The sequence below is a fragment of the Heptranchias perlo genome, chromosome 13 (genome assembly GCF_035084215.1).
Source record: "Heptranchias perlo isolate sHepPer1 chromosome 13, sHepPer1.hap1, whole genome shotgun sequence".
In the NCBI taxonomy this organism is placed as follows: domain Eukaryota; kingdom Metazoa; phylum Chordata; class Chondrichthyes; order Hexanchiformes; family Hexanchidae; genus Heptranchias; species Heptranchias perlo.
In genome coordinates, this window is record NC_090337.1 from 69,950,930 (window position 1) to 69,969,718 (window position 18,789).

Below are 18,789 nucleotides of genomic sequence, written 5' to 3' on the forward strand. Positions count from 1 at the left end.
ACCGATACATCGCACCGACACAGTGCACCGATACACCGCACCGATACACCGCACCGACACAGTGCACCGACACACCGCACCGACACACCGCACCGATACACCGCACCGACACAGTGCACCGATACACCGCACCTATACATCGCACCGACACAGTGCACCGATACATTGCACCGACACACCGCACCGATACAGTGCACCGATACATTGCACCGATACATCGCACCGACACAGTGCACCGATACACCGCACTGATACACCGCACCGATACACCGCACCGATACATCGCACCGATACACCGCACCGACACAGTGCACCGATACACCGCACCGATACACCGGACCGATACACCGCACCGATACACCGCAGCGACACAGTGCACCAATACACCGCACCGATACATCGCACCGATACATCGCACCGATACACCGCACCGATACACCGCACCGACACAGTGCACCGATACACCGCACCGATACACCGCACCGATACACCGCACCGATACACCGCACCGACACAGTGCACCGATACACCGCACCGATACACCGCACCGACACAGTGCACCGATACACCGCACCGATACACCGCACCGATACACCGCACCGACACAGTGCACCGATACACCGCACCGATACACCGCACCGATACATCGCACCGACAAACCGCACCGACACAGTGCACCGATACACCGCACCGATACACCGCACCGACACACCGCACCGACACAGTGCACCGATACACCGCACCGATACATCGCACCGATACACCGCACCGATACAGTGCACCGATACACCGCACCGATACACCGCACCGATACACCGCACCGACACAGTGCACCGATACAGGGCACTGAAACATCGCACCGATACACCGCACCGATACACCGCACCGATAAACCGCACCGATACACCGCACCGATACACCGCACCGATACACCGCACCGACACAGTGCACCGATACACCGCACCGATACACCGCACCGATACACCGCACCGATACAGTGCACCGATACACCGCACCGATACACCGCACCGATACACCGCACCGACACAGTGCACCGATACACCGCACCGATACACCGCACCGACACAGTGCACCAATACACCGCACCGATACACCGCACCGATACACCGCACCGACACAGTGCACCGACACACTGCACCGACACACCGCACCGACACACCGCACCGATACACCGCACCGATACACCGCACCGATACACCGCACTGATACACCGCACCGATACACCGCACCGACACAGTGCACCGATACACCGCACCGATACACCGCACCGATACACCGCACCGATACACCGCACCGATACACCGCACCGACACAGTGCACCGATACATCGCACCGATACACCGCACCGATACACCGCACCGACACAGTGCACCGATACACCGCACCGATACATCGCACCGATACACCGCACCGATACACCGCACCGACACAGTGCACCGATACACCGCACCGATACACCGCACCGACACAGTGCACCGATACATCGCACCGATACACCGCACCGATACACCGCACCGATACACCGCACCGACACAGTGCACCGATACAGGGCACTGAAACATCGCACCGATACACCGCACCGATACACCGCACCGATACACCGCAACGATACATCGCACCGACACACCGCACCGATACACCGCACCGATACATCGCACCGATACACCGCACCGATACATCGCACCGATACACCGCAACGATACATCGCACCGATACACCGCACCGATACACCGCACCGATACACCGCACCGAAACATTGCACCGATACATTGCACCGACACATTGCACCGACACATTGCACCGATACATTGCACCGATACACAGCACCGATACACCGCAACGATACATCGCACCGACACACCGCACCGACACATTGCACCGATACACCGCACCGATACATCGCACCGATACACCGCACCGATACACCGCACCGACACATTGCACCGATACATCGCACCGATACACCGCACCGATACACCGCACCGATACACCGCAACGATACATCGCACCGACACACCGCACCGATACATTGCACCGATACACCGCACCGATACATCGCACCGACACACCGCACCGATACATTGCACCGATACACCGCACCGATACACCGCACCGATACACCGCACCGACACACCGCACCGACACATTGCACCGATACATTGCACCGATACATTGCACCGATACATCGCACCGATACACCGCACCGATACAGTGCACCGATACACCGCACCGATACACCGCACCGATACATCGCACCGACACACCGCACCGATACATCGCACCGACACACCGCACCGACACAGTGCACCGATACACCGCACCGATACACCGCACCGATACACCGCACCGATAAACCGCACCGATACACCGCACCGATACACCGCACCGACACAGTGCACCGATACATCGCACCGATACACCGCACCGATACACCGCACCGACACAGTGCACCGATACATCGCACCGATACACCGCACCGATACATCGCACCGATACACCGCACCGATACACCGCACCGACACAGTGCACCGATACACCGCACCGATACACCGCACCGACACAGTGCACCGATACATCGCACCGATACACCGCACCGATACACCGCACCGATACACCGCACCGACACAGTGCACCGATACAGGGCACTGAAACATCGCACCGATACACCGCACCGATACACCGCACCGATACACCGCAACGATACATCGCACCGACACACCGCACCGATACACCGCACCGATACACCGCACCGATACATCGCACCGATACATCGCACCGATACACCGCACCGATACACCGCACCGATACACCGCACCGACACATTGCACCGATACATTGCACCGACACATTGCACCGATACATTGCACCGATACATTGCACAGATACACCGCACCGATACACCGCAACGATACATCGCACCGACACACCGCACCGATACATTGCACCGATACACCGCACCGATACATCGCACCGATACACCGCACCGATACACCGCACCGACACATTGCACCGACACATTGCACCGATACATCGCACCGATACACCACACCGATACACCGCACCGATACACCGCAACGATACATCGCACCGACACACCGCACCGATACATTGCACCGATACACCGCACCGATACATCGCACCGACACACCGCACCGATACAATGCACCGATACACCGCACCGATACATCGCACCGATACACCGCACCGACACATTGCACCGATACATCGCACTGATACATCGCACCGATACACCGCACCGATACAGTGCACCGATACACCGCACCGATACACCGCACCGATACACCGCACCGATACACCGCACCGACACAGTGCACCGATACATTGCACCGATACATCGCACCGATACACCGCACCGATACAGTGCACCGATACACCGCACCGATACACCGCACCGATACACCGCACCGACACAGTACACTGAAACACCGCACCGATACACCGCACCGATACACCGCACCGACACAGTGCACCTATACACCGCACCGATACACCGCACCGACACAGTGCACCGACACACCGCACCGACACACCGCACCGACACACCGCACCGATACACCGCACCGATACACCGCACCGATACACCGCACCGATACACCGCACCGATACACCGCACCGATACATCGCACCGATACACCGCACCGATACATCGCACCGACACACCGCACCGACACAGTGCACCGATACACCGCACCGATACACCGCACCGATACATCGCACCGATACACCGCACCGATACACCGCACCGACACAGTGCACCGATACATCGCACCGATACATCGCACCGATACACCGCACCGATACACCGCACCGACACATCGCACCGATACACCGCACCGATACACCGCACCGATACACCGCACCGACACACCGCACCGACACATTGCACCGATACACCGCACCGATACACCGCACCGATACACCGCACCGACACACCGCACCGACACACCGCACCGATACACCGCACCGATACACCGCACCGATACACCGCACCGATACACCGCACCGATACACCGCACCGATACACCGCACCGACACAGTGCACCGATACATTGCACCGATACATCGCACCGATACACCGCACCGATACAGTGCACCGATACACCGCACCGATACACCGCACCGACACAGTGCACCGATACATTGCACCGATACATCGCACCGATACACCGCACCGATACAGTGCACCGATACACCGCACCGATACAGTGCACCGATACACCGCACCAACAAAGTGCACCGATACATTGCACCGATACATCGCACCGATACACCGCACCGATACAGTGCACCGATACACCGCACCGATACACCGCACCGACACAGTGCACCGATACACCGCACCGACACAGTGCACCAATACACCGCACCGATACACCGCACCGACACAGTGCACCGACACACCGCACCGACACACCGCACCGATACACCGCACCGATACAGTGCACCGATACACCGCACCGATACACCGCACCGACACAGTGCACCGATACACCGCACCGATACACTGCACCGATACATCGCACCGATACACCGCACCGATACATCGCACCGACACACCGCACCGACACAGTGCACCGATACACCGCACCGATACACCGCACCGATACATCGCACCGACACAGTGCACCGATACATCGCACCGATACACCGCACCGATACACCGCACCGACACAGTGCACCGATACATCGCACCGATACACCGCACCGATACAGTGCACCGATACACCGCACCGATACACCGCACCGACACAGTGCACCGATACACCGCACCGACACAGTGCACCAATACACCGCACCGATACACCGCACCGACACAGTGCACCGACACACCGCACCGACACACCGCACCGATACACCGCACCGATACAGTGCACCGATACACCGCACCGATACACCGCACCGACACAGTGCACCGATACACCGCACCGATACACTGCACCGATACATCGCACCGATACACCGCACCGATACACCGCACCGACACACCGCACCGACACAGTGCACCGATACACCGCACCGATACACCGCACCGATACATCGCACCGACACAGTGCACCGATACATCGCACCGATACACCGCACCGATACACCGCACCGACACAGTGCACCGATACATCGCACCGATACACCGCACCGATACATCGCACCGATACACCGCACCGATACACCGCACCGACACAGTGCACCGATACATCGCACCGATACACTGCACCGATACACCGCACCGATACACCGCACCGACACAGTGCACCGATACATCGCACCGATACACCGCACCGATACATCGCACCGATACACCGCACCGATACACCGCACCGACACAGTGCACCAATACACCGTACCGATACACCGCACCGACACAGTGCACCGATACACCGCACCGATACACCACACCGATACACCGCACCGACACAGTGCACCGATACACCGCACCGATACACCGCACCGATACACCGCACCGACACAGTGCACCGATACACCGCACCGATACACCGCACCGATACACCGCACCGACACAGTGCACCGACACACCGCACCGACACACCGCACCGATACACCGCACCGACACAGTGCACCGATACATCGCACCGACACACCGCACCGATACACTGCACCGATACACCGCACCGACACAGTGCACCGATACACCGCACCGATACACCGCACCGATACACCGCACCGACACAGTGCACCGATACACCGCACCGACACAGCGCACCGACACACCGCACCGACACAGCGCACCGACACAGCGCACCGACACACCGCACCGACACACCGCACCGATACCACATCACACTGATATTACATCACACCAATACATCGATGTATCAGTGCGATATATCAGTGTGATGTATCGATGCAATGTGGTATGCAATGTGTGATGTAATGGTGTGGTGGTATCGCTACAATGTATCAGTGCGATGCGGTATCAGTGCGATGTATCGGTGTGTTGTATTGGTGTGATGTAGTATCATAAAGTGCACTGATTCATCGCACCGTGACATTGCACCAATGCAGCGCACTGATATATCGTACTGCTACCTCATCACACCGATATATTGTACCACCACATCACACTGATGCCACATCGTACCGATACCTCATCACACTGACGCATCGCACTGATATTACATCGCACCAATACAGCGCACCACTACATAACATAGATACATCGCACCGATACATCGTATTGCTACATCGCACCGATACATCACACTGATACATCGCACCACAACATCACACGGATATTTCGCACCAATACATTACACATATACCTCACACCGATACATCGCACTGATACATCGATGCATTGCACCATCACATCACTGATACATTGCACTGATACATCGAACTGATACATTGCACTGGTACCACAGAGTACCGATAACCCAGTGTACCGATAACCCAGTGTACTGATATCCCAGAATACCAATATCCCAGAGTTCCAATACCCCAGAGTACCGATACCCTAGAGTACAGTTAGCATACTGTACTTATACCCCAGAGTATTGATACCGCAGACTATTGATACCCCAGAGTACCAATACCCAGAGTACCTATACCCCAGCATAATGATGCCCCAGATTACCGATACCCCTGAATACAGGTAACACAGTAATTATAACCCAGAAAACCGATGCCCCAGAGTTCAGTTAGCAGAGTACCGATACCCTAATACACCAAGACCATAGCCCCAGTGCCCCAGATCTAACACTCTGACATTCCCCCACAGCATGTACCTAGTACTATGTGTGGCATCGGGGAGACTAAGCTTGCCACTACCCAAGGGAAAGGAAGGGAATTTGGTGATTGATTCGGCCAGTCCAAAAGTGACCTTGACGGATATGCCTGGATGCAGAGCACTTGTTGATCCTGATCTCCCGACCTCTCACATCGAGCACATTTCAAAATGGAGAAGGGGAGAAAAATAAGCATTATAAAGAGGAGAGAACACTAAAGTAATATTGTTTAGTGTAGCGGAAAGGATCCACATCACATTTAAAAGATGCCCAACCACAACACATTAGTTTATACTAGAGAACATTTTACACATTCATCACCTGCCTGATTCCACACCTTGATGCAATTTCAAATTCACCCAGTCCCGTCATGTTTTTCTGGAGAAAAACATTTTTTTAATAAAATTTTCACATCCTGCAAGAAATTTCCCCATCTTTTCTCTCTCTTCCCACCTCCCTACCCCCCCCACTCCCCCCCAACCCACCATTGCAATGCTGTCCATTCCCTGACCCACCATTGCAATGCTGTCCATTCCCTGACCCACCATTGCAATGCTGCCCATTCCCTGACCCCACCCCACCTGTCTTGCCCACACTTGGTCCTTGGCCCTTCATAACCATACCCAGTTTCCTTTTCCCTTTGTGTCCTGTCACATCTTTCATTTCTCTCCCTCTTCACTGTATCCCTTGTGTTCTTCCCACAACTTGTCACTATCTTTTTTTCCCCTTCCATGATAAGCCCCTGTCTGGTCTGCTCACTTACTACTAGAATCCCATGAGGTCTTTGCTTCCCTCCCCTCCAGTCATAGCATGGCAAGATTGCCTCTTCTTCCATCCAGCCATCCTCTTCTTCTCAGTGACTGATGTGACCTTACCCACTCTGCCAATTAGGGAGAAATTCTACAAAACATTCCCTCAGAACACAAAAGAGATTTGTGGAAGGAATGGACTTGATTAGTCGTGTCACCTGCACCCACTTCATGCTTCTTAAGTTATTATTAAGACCCTTTGCTGGTCTCTCATTTCTTTCCTTCCCACTGTATTTATTTGGAGTCATTAAATGTTGAGTATTTCTTTAACTGGTTCTCTTGCTTATTCGGTGGTCTTAAGAGTTAAGCCTGAAGGCCTTTTTCATCTTTTTTCTTACATTCTTCTTATTCGGAAAGTCTCCTGAGACCCAGCAAGAAGTAGGACATTCATTTTACCTGCGGTCCCAATGTCTGATGATCAGGGTTTATTAAGGGGCTTTGTGTGTGCACTTGTCTGTCATTTCACTGTTATTTCTGTTTTTGAAATGGTGCCAAGACAACAGATAAGCCATAATTAATAACACCCAATTACTGAGTTATTAACTAATTACTTAGATTTTATCTCACTAACTTACAAGTGTGGTTCTGATTTTACTGTGATAAAATCTAACTAATTACTTCATACATTGGGTAATATCAATTAGGGCTGATTAACAGGCTTGGTGTAGAGTTTTGGTCCTTACAAGATATTGTAGGACTTGATAAGTATGAAGGAAATGATGAGACTGGTGAAGGGGTGATATCATCACACCAGTCATTGTAAATATTTTTGATCTTCCTTTTAATAAAACCTAAGACAAAAGGTAGAAACATCTCAGGGTTATATTTCCTCCGGGTGCTATTTTTATCACACTGGTTAAGGTGTTTGTGCGTTGAGTTCCTTGCTGTGTTATTTTAACATGACCGGCAAAACACAGCACAGCCAGAATTGTAACACAAATACGCTAACCTGTGCGCCAGAAATAGTACATAGAAGGAAGCTGAGCACACAGGCTGTAAAATTTCACACTGAATTCGACAGATTACCTCCACCCTCCACCCTCCCCCCACCAACCCCGCCAATCTCGTTCAAACTCGCTGGTGTGCAGTAGATTCTTTGAAGTAGGCTGATCCAATCATTGAGGGTGCCCAAAAACTCCCCCACTGAGTCCACCAGACCCTTTCAAGATTTATAACTGTGAATAGCTTTACAATCTCTTTTGTCTGTGGACAGGCCAATTTATTAATTAGCTCTTAGATCCCAAGAAGGCTGTCGGCAGAATGTCGGCTCCAGTTCCTGTTTGTGCGACAATCTCTAAGAGTCATTCTCGGTGGTAAAGAAACAATTCCAAGAGATCGTCTTCTTTAATTTTTCAGGGTTCTTCTGCTCTCAGTATTTCCCCTTTTTATTCCCCTCTTCTGGTCTCCCTGGAATTGGCACCACCTAAGGCTGAGAGGGCAGGGAGGTAGGGGGGAGATACTTCCAGAGATGTGCCAGAGGATACCAGCCTGGAGCCGAGTGCCACTCGGATTTCTCCTCCCGATGCGACCAGGTTTATAGTCATTGAGTAGCACCACACCGCTCTGCGTCGAAGATCAGCAGCTCAGTAGGAAGGGGACTGTGACCGTCAACCCATTACACCACAAAGCCACTTGTGAGAGTCATTGTTTGGCTGGACTGTACATCTCTTGGCACCTGAGTGAGAGAAACAGCACTGTGGGAGGAGGCTGCTCTCCTGCACCCTTGATCTCAGTTGGCGAATGGCATAGAGAGAACAAGGAAACGGGAGAAAGAGGGAGGAATTTTTGCTCCTGCTCCTACCTTTTGTTGTTTAGCCAAGTGCAATAATGGGATCATGGGAAAACCTGCTGCGGGGAGTTAGGGAGAGCGCCTCCATGTGGGAGCTGCACTTATACCTACGGAGATAGTACCGAGGGAGTGCTGCACTGTTGGAGTTGTCATCTTTCAGATGAGACATTAAACCAAGACCCCGTCTGCCGTCTCTGGTGCATGTAAAAGATCCCACAGCACTATTTTGAAGAAGAGCAGGGGAATTCTCCCCATTGTCCTGGCAATTATTTATCCCTCAACCAACATCTCTAAAACAGATGATCTGGTTATTATCTCATTGTTGTTTGTGGGATCTTGCTGTGTGCAATTGGGCTGTTGCGTCTCCTACATTACAACAGTGACTACTCATCAAAAAGTATTTCATGGCTGCAAAGCGCTTTGGGCCGTCCTGAGGTTGTGAAAGGCATGATATGGTATATAAATGCAAGTTCTTTCTTCCTTTCCAGGGTTGCTTCAGTGATTTATGTCTTTTCAACCCTCGCGTGGCCTTAACTAAATCCTTCCCCCCACACCAGTCAACAATATCAGTAATAATTGATTTAAATAAAACATCCACTAAAAGGGGATTAATGAAATAGACAGAAGAAAAACAATAGAAAAGCCTGTTTGGTGTGTGGAAGAGTAGGTGATACTGTGCTCCTGAAGTATGTGGATTCTGCCCCCATTGAGGCAGTTAACAGGGAAAAGGTTCAATCTTCAAGTGTCGTACGGAAATGTATGTTTGAACTAACTGCCTGCAGGCCAGCATTAACCTCCATTTAGGTTTACTCCACTGCTCTCCATTATTGCAGTTTGATATAATTTCACAGCTCTGCAGCACCCACTGAAAGAGGAACACATAACAGATCCAGCGAGAATTCAGCTTCTTTATCACAACACATTCACTAAAACCAGTCCATCACTAAAACAGAGATTAGAAAAGAACAGCTGACAATAGTCGGGCCGCAGTGTGCAATTCTTTGTCTGCGCTCAGCGCTATCTGAATTTGACCTCTGAATGGAGAAAGATTCTTGGCAAGAAATCTGAAGCTAAGTTTCCGACTCTACGTCCTCTCCAACACCAAGATCACCTACTTCCACCTCTGTAACATCGCCCGTCTCCGCCCCTTCCTCAGCCCATCTGCTGCTGAAACCCTCATTCATTCCTTTGTTACCTCCAGACTCGACTATTCCAGTTTTCTCCTGGTCGGCCTCCCATCTTCCACCCTCCATGAACTTGAGCTCATCCAAAACTCTGCAGCCCGTATCCTAACTCGTACCAAGCCCCGATCACCCATCATCCCTGTGCTCACTGACCTACATTGACTCCCGGTCCAGCAATGCCACAAATTTAAATTTCTCTACCTTGTTTTCAAATCCCTCCATGGTCTCGCCCCTCCCTATCTCTGTAACCTCCTCCAGCCCTACAACCCTCCGAGATCTCTGCGCTCCTCCAATTCTGGCCTCTTGCGCATCCCTGATTTTCTTCACTCCAACATTGGCGGCCATGCCTTCAGCTGCCTAGGCCCTAAGCTCTGGAATTCCCTCTCGACCTCTCTCCTACTTTAAGAAGCTTCTTAAACAGGCGGACGAGAAGATTTAGGTGCAATAAATGTGCGGGGTGTGGAACTCCACTGCAGACCCTGCTAGAGTTCACAGTGTTGGGGGGAGGGTCCTCCAGGAGCAGGCTATCGACAGTTTGGGGACGCATCGACATACTAACCAGTATATTCCAACTTTCTGTGTACTAACCAGTATATTCCAACTTTCTGTATACGAACCAGTATATTCCAACTTTCTGCATACTAACCAGTATATTCCAACTTTCTGTATACTAACCAGTATATTCCAACTTTCTGTATACTAACCAGTATATTCCAACTTTCTGTACACTAACCAGTATATTCCAACTTTCTGTACACTAACCAGTATATTCCAACTTTCTGTATACTAACCAGTATATTCCAACTTTCTGTACACTAACCAGTATATTCCAACTTTCTGTACACTAACCAGTATATTCCAACTTTCTGTACACTAACCAGTATATTCCAACTTTCTGTATACTAACCAGTATATTCCAACTTTCTGCACACTAACCAGTATATTCCAACTTTCTGTATACTAACCAGTATATTCCAACTTTCTGCACACGAACCAGTATATTCCAACTTTCTGTATACTAACCAGTATATTCCAACTTTCTGTACACTAACCAGTATATTCCAACTTTCTGTACACTAACCAGTATATTCCAACTTTCTGCACACTAACCAGTATATTCCAACTTTCTGTATACTAACCAGTATATTCCAACTTTCTGCACACTAACCAGTATATTCCAACTTTCTGTACACTAACCAGTATATTCCAACTTTCTGCACACTAACCAGTATATTCCAACTTTCTGTATACTAACCAGTATATTCCAACTTTCTGCACACTAACCAGTATATTCCAACTTTCTGTATACTAACCAGTATATTCCACCAGGTTGTATACTAACCAGAATATTCCACCCGGCTGTATACTAACCAGAATATTCCACCCGGCTGTATACTAACCAGAATATTCCACCCGGCTGTATACTAACCAGAATATTCCACCCGGCTGTATACTAACCAGAATATTCCACCCGGCTGTATACTAACCAGAATATTCCACCCGGTTGTATACTAACCAGAATATTCCACCCGGCTGTATACTAACCAGAATATTCCACCCGGTTGTATACTAACCAGAATATTCCACCCGGCTGTATACTAACCAGAATATTCCACCCGGCTGTATACTAACCAGAATATTCCACCCGGCTGTATACTAACCAGAATATTCCACCCGGCTGTATACTAACCAGAATATTCCACCCGGCTGTATACTAACCAGAATATTCCACCCGGTTGTATACTAACCAGAATATTCCACCCGGCTGTATACTAACCAGAATATTCCAACCGGCTGTATACTAACCAGAATATTCCACCCGGCTGTATACTAACCAGAATATTCCAACCGGCTGTATACTAACCAGAATATTCCACCCGGTTGTATACTAACCAGAATATTCCACCCGGCTGTATACTAACCAGAATATTCCACCCGGCTGTATACTAACCAGAATATTCCAACCGGCTGTATACTAACCAGAATATTCCACCCGGTTGTATACTAACCAGAATATTCCACCCGGCTGTATACTAACCAGAATATTCCACCCGGCTGTATACTAACCAGAATATTCCACCCGGCTGTATACTAACCAGAATATTCCAACCGGCTGTATACTAACCAGAATATTCCACCAGGTTGTATACTAACCAGAATATTCCACCCGGCTGTATACTAACCAGAATATTCCAACCGGCTGTATACTAACCAGAATATACCAACCGGCTGTATACTAACCAGAATATTCCACCCGGTTGTATACTAACCAGAATATACCAACCGGCTGTATACTAACCAGAATATTCCAACAGGTTGTATACTAACCAGAATATTCCAACAGGTTGTATACTAACCAGAATATTCCACCCGGTTGTATACTAACCAGAATATACCAACCGGCTGTATACTAACCAGAATATTCCACCCGGTTGTATACTAACCAGAATATACCAACCGGCTGTATACTAACCAGAATATACCAACAGGTTGTATACTAACCAGAATATTCCAACCGGCTGTATACTAACCAGAATATACCAACCGGCTGTATACTAACCAGAATATACCAACCGGCTGTATACTAACCAGAATATTCCACCAGGTTGTATACTAACCAGAATATTCCAACAGGTTGTATACTAACCAGAATATTCCACCAGGTTGTATACTAACCAGTATATTCCACCAGGTTGTATACTAACCAGAATATTCCACCAGGTTGTATACTAACCAGTATATTCCACCAGGTTGTATACTAACCAGAATATTCCACCCGGCTGTATACTAACCAGAATATTCCACCCGGCTGTATACTAACCAGAATATTCCACCCGGCTGTATACTAACCAGAATATTCCACCCGGCTGTATACTAACCAGAATATACCAACCGGCTGTATACTAACCAGAATATTCCAACAGGTTGTATACTAACCAGAATATTCCAACAGGTTGTATACTAACCAGAATATTCCACCAGGTTGTATACTAACCAGTATATTCCACCAGGTTGTATACTAACCAGAATATTCCACCCGGCTGTATACTAACCAGAATATTCCACCAGGTTGTATACTAACCAGAATATTCCACCCGGCTGTATACTAACCAGAATATTCCAACAGGTTGTATACTAACCAGAATATACCAACCGGCTGTATACTAACCAGAATATACCAACCGGCTGTATACTAATGATATTTTCAGACTGGCTGTATGCTAATTGTGTTGAAACTAGAGCTCTTGTCTCCATTCACACAAAAGTATTTATATCTATTTTTAGTATGTCCGGTGAATAGTTTTAAATGTGTTTTAAAGATGACCAGTTAGCTGTGTTTGGGACAGAGAATGCTTTTATTTTGGAGTTCGGGCAGAATGTCGAGATCCCTGTCAGTTCTGTGCAGTGATGTCCAACCACTTTGTAGCATTACTACCCCACCAGGAACAATTCAGTTTAAGCGTGTTCATCTCGTCCATCGTGGCTTTGAAAAGTGAACTTGCTGAGTTGCATCAGACATCAAGAATGCCTCCTGCTGTGATCAGGTAGCCCGAGACAGCGACCCAACGAAAAGCAGGAGACTGCTGTTCCTGTCTTATCTACAATAGAAATAATTAATATTCTGATTGCCTGACTGTAGGAAGAAACACTTTCATCTTCCAAAGGAATCTGTCCTTTGAAGCCCGGTAGAATTGTATAAGAGAATCGGTTTTCTCTGCATCTCCAGTTCTGTTTGGACCTGATTCCATGTTCAGGCGGTGAAAAGGGGGTTCCCTGTTGTTGGGTGTCCATTAAACGTTTCATCAGAGACTCAGTTTAAGAGATTCTGGAAAGAATTGGAGATTTTAGACTCCTTATTGTTGGAATGCTTGGACTGGTTTTATACTAACCAGGAATATTAGGAATAGCTGCAAAATAATTGGCAATATTGCGCCAGAGATCATGTGGGCTGTAGTATATATCACACTGCCAGGTCTTTTACTGTTTTGTGGACTATGTAAGTAAAGCATTGTCCTACCAATTACTTACACTGAGCATCTCCTACACCTGTGTAACTGCTACTCGTAAATAAATCTGACTCTTAGTCAAAGCATAAATTATGTAGTGTGATATTTAACACTGTTCAAACTCAAACTATCTGTATTACTGATCAGAAAAAAACAGATTATCTGTGTTACTGATTAGGAATAACCAGATAGGTTTCATACAAATGAGGAATATTCAAACTTGTTGTATACTAACCAGGAATGTTGAAGTTGGGCATACATTAACTATTCACACTGACTGATTACTAATGAAAATACTTTTCTGACATACTGCAGCTATTATATTAGAACAACATGCTGTTCTTTTGTTGCTGTGGCCCTGATATTTACTCAGGGCCATGAAGAGAGGGAGGAAAGAGGATTTCTGGATGGGAAACCCAGAAGTACGGACTTTGTGTGCAAAATTAAAGCACATGGGATTGGGGGGAATATACTGGCATGGATTGAAAATTGGTTAACAGACAGGAAACAGACAGTAGGAATAAATGGATCTTTTTCCGGGTGGCAGGCGGTGACTAGTGAGGGACCGCAGGGATCAGTGCTTGGGCCCCAGCTATTCACAATATATATCAATGATTAAATGAGGGAACCAAATGTAATATTTCCAAGTTTGCTGACGACACAAAATTGGTGGGATCGTGAGTTGTGGGGAGGATGCAAAGAGGCTTCAAGGTGATTTATACAAGTTGAGTGAGTGGGCAAATACATGGCAGATACAGTATAATGTGGATAAATGTAAAGTTATCCACTTCGGATGGAAAAACAGAAAGGCAGAGTATTATTTAAATGGTGATAGATTGGGGAATGTTGATGTACAAAGGAACATGGGTGTCCTTGTACACCAGTCACTGCAGGTGCAGCAAGCAGTTAGGAAGGCAAATGGTATGTTGGCCTTCATTGCAAGAGGATTTGAGTACAGGAGCAAGGATGTCTTACTGCAGTTATACAGGGCCTTGGTGAGACCACACCTGGAGTATTGTGTGCAGTTTTGGTCTCCTTACCTAAGAAAGGAAAGACTTGCCATAGAGGGAGTGCAACAAAGGTTCACCAGACTGATTCCTCGGATGGCAAGACTGTCGTGTGAGGAGAGATTGGGTCGACTCGGCCTGTATTCATTCGAGTTTAGAAGAATGAGAGGGGATCTCATTGAAACATATAAAATTCTGACAGGGCTAGACAGACTGGATGCAGAGAGGATGTTTCCCCTGGCGGGGGGGTCCAGAACGAGGGGTCACAGTCTCAGGATACTGGGTAGGACATTTAAGACTGAGATGAGGAGAAATTTCTTCACTCAGAGGGTGGTGAACCTGTGGAATTCTCTACCACAGAAGGCTGTGGAGGCCAAGTCACTGAATATATTTAAGAAGGAGCTAGATAGATTTCTAGACACAAAAGGCATCAAGGGATATGGGGAGAGAGCGGGAATATGATATTGAGATAGAGGATCAGCCATGATCATATTATATGGCGGAGCAGGCTCGAAGGGCCGAATGGCCTGCTCCTGCTCCTATTTTCTATGTTTCTATGTTTCCCGGATGTCCTGACGGTTTTGACGTCAGGGTGTCTTTTAAATTTTTTCAGCGGGTTTTCCGCCCGACAGGTAGGAGGATTGACAGGCTGGCTGCCTGTTCGAACGGGAAAGCAGGCAGGGTGCGGATGCTGGGTAAGTGGGACATTGGGTGGGGCGTCAGCGGGTGCGGGGGGGTGGGGTCAGTCCTTGGGGTGGGGTATCGGTCATCAGGGAGTCATCGGCGGGGGGTCGGTCATCGAAGGAGGGTCATCAGTGGGGTCATCGGAGGAGGGGTCGGTCAAAGAGGGGGTCATCGGAGATCGTGGCGGGAGTTTGGTCATCGGAGGGAGTTCGGAGATCGTGGTGGGGGGGGTCGGTCATCAGGGGGTTGAGTCATCTGGGGGGTCAGAGATCATGGGGGGGGGTCAGACATGGCGTGTGTGGGATTGCGGCAGGTGAGCTTGTTGGGCCTGGAGGAAACAGTCCTGCTTCTCCGGGCCCACAAGCAGTGCCCATAAAGGCACTTACCTGATGATTCGGCCCTTCTCGCCTCCTCCTACATGGTGAGAATCATGAGCCCCGAGAATCCTGGCCACCAAGAGTTAAAAATAAAAAACCTATTAAAATGGAGGTAAGCAGCCTCCTTAAAAGATTTTACTGAGGACCCGCCTCCCGAGAGCAGATTGGTCGCCCACCCTTCGACCCCCCTTTGTTAAAACCGGAAGTGGGCGAGTTGGAGGTGGGTTTTACATTTTCACAATTTTTACTTTCTCACCTGCCCCCAACCCACCCGTCCTGGGGTTAAAATGACCCCCCCCGCCACCCCTCCCAGTGTGTTGGATGATGCAATGGCCTGTATTATATCACATTCCGAAATGGATTTTCTGAGCAATTGGTGATGAACAATTTCCTTCAGGGCTTTTGGGAAACTTCATCATTGATGAGAAGCTGGCTTCGACCATGACCATTTCCTGGCAACGACGGTGTATGATGTCACCAAGCTGCCAATCAACATCTGTAAATGACAGACGCAGCTCAAAGAAACCTCTGGCAAGTTTCTACTCCCTTACCAAGGACATCATCCAAACCTTTACTCAGAGAGTGGTAAGTTCTTCCTAACTAACTTGGATCTGTTATAAATTTACTTTTCACTCATTTAAAACCCCTGATTAATAACAACACACACACAAAAACACCTTCGGCTGACGAAGAGGCACAGGGTTATGTTCGAACTCTGCCCTCCAACCTCTGAGCCCTGGGTCAGACCTAGTCCAGGTGGATGGGGATACAAGTCTCCTCTCTCTAACGGCTGTAACTCATAGTTGAAATTAAATTGCCCCGTAATCTGGTGCTAATTGATATTAAATTGGCAATCTGCAGGAAATGGAAGTGATGTAAAAACAGAAAATGCTGGAAAAGCTCAGCAAGTCAGGCAGCATCTGTGGAGAAAGAAACAGAGATGTTAACTTTGTTTCTTTCTCCATAGATGCTGCCTGACTTGCTGAGCTTTGTCAGCATTTTCTGTTTTGATTTCAGATTTCCAGCATTCACAGTATTTTGCTTTTGATTGAATGGAAGTGATGTGCTGGTGCAGTTGGGGTTACTATTCTCAAACTGGGGCTCAGGTGTGTTGCAAACAGAGCAGGGCGGGCTTTACTCTGAATCGAACCTCTGCTGTATCGCATCTAGATAAGCATGGTGCTGTCACTGGGTGTCAGATCTGAACTGGGTTCTTTTCTACATTGTTGGCAGCTGTCCTTTAAAGCCCAGACATGTTATGAATATGAGAACATTAATCAATATAATAAACACTGTAAACAACAGAAAGAATCTGTCCTGCATGTACTAGTTTGTCTGACAACAGTTTAATCTGGTTAGATCCTGGGATTGGGAGTGTCTAAAGGGTTCCTTTGTCCAAGGGCTTAGTCACACAACAATCAAACAAGGAACAGGTTCCCAAACTGAGACTGGTCTGACATTTCTGTCTATCTGCTGCTGAACCTTTTTTCATCAAAGTGAATGTTCGAAACTGTTGAGTTATTTAGTGAACCAGAGAATGTAGAGATCAGTTACTTTCAGACATGAAAGTAACCAGACTGGTTTAGCATCCTCACACTGCAGGTATGATCCAACAGTGTTTGCCAACGCTAAACAAACAAAACTAGAGTACTGCGGCTTCAAAAAGATCTGGGCGGCCTCGGTTTGCAATTTGTAAATATTGTTTTCATTATATCGGAAGATTATATACAGTTTCATCACAGTCAAAGTGCAGGCAGATAGAAGAATCCAACATTTGGTGTGACCTTAGGGCCAGACCAGGCTGTCCAGGCCATGGATGATGTTTGGCAGCTGGTACTGAGTATAAACAAGGTTTATTTACCACGGTGAAACCATCAACTTTAACGAATACACTGAAATTCACTGTATAGTCTCTTTTAGTCTGGAAGGATGCAAGTCATATTTGCATAAGAATGTTAGGAGGGTCTTAACATTCCAGGAGGCTGAATGTCTGCTCCTGGAATCTGCACATTCCAGGAGCAGACATTCAGCCTCAGTACAATTTTCTTTGCTTCTCCAAATGAGTAAAATATAACTCCCAGGCCTTCGGTTGGCTGCGTTGATTGTTGCCAAGCTTCACACATTGCAGGGGAGACTCAGGAGTTTTC

At 48.6% G+C, this 18,789-nt stretch overlaps 1 protein-coding gene across 1 annotated transcript in view; it reads right to left on the reverse strand.

Moving 5' to 3' along the window:
* Positions 1–18,789, reverse strand: part of LOC137331693 (ephrin type-B receptor 1) — a 514,964-nt gene that overhangs the window by 345,223 nt on the left and 150,952 nt on the right. The window lies entirely within an intron of this gene.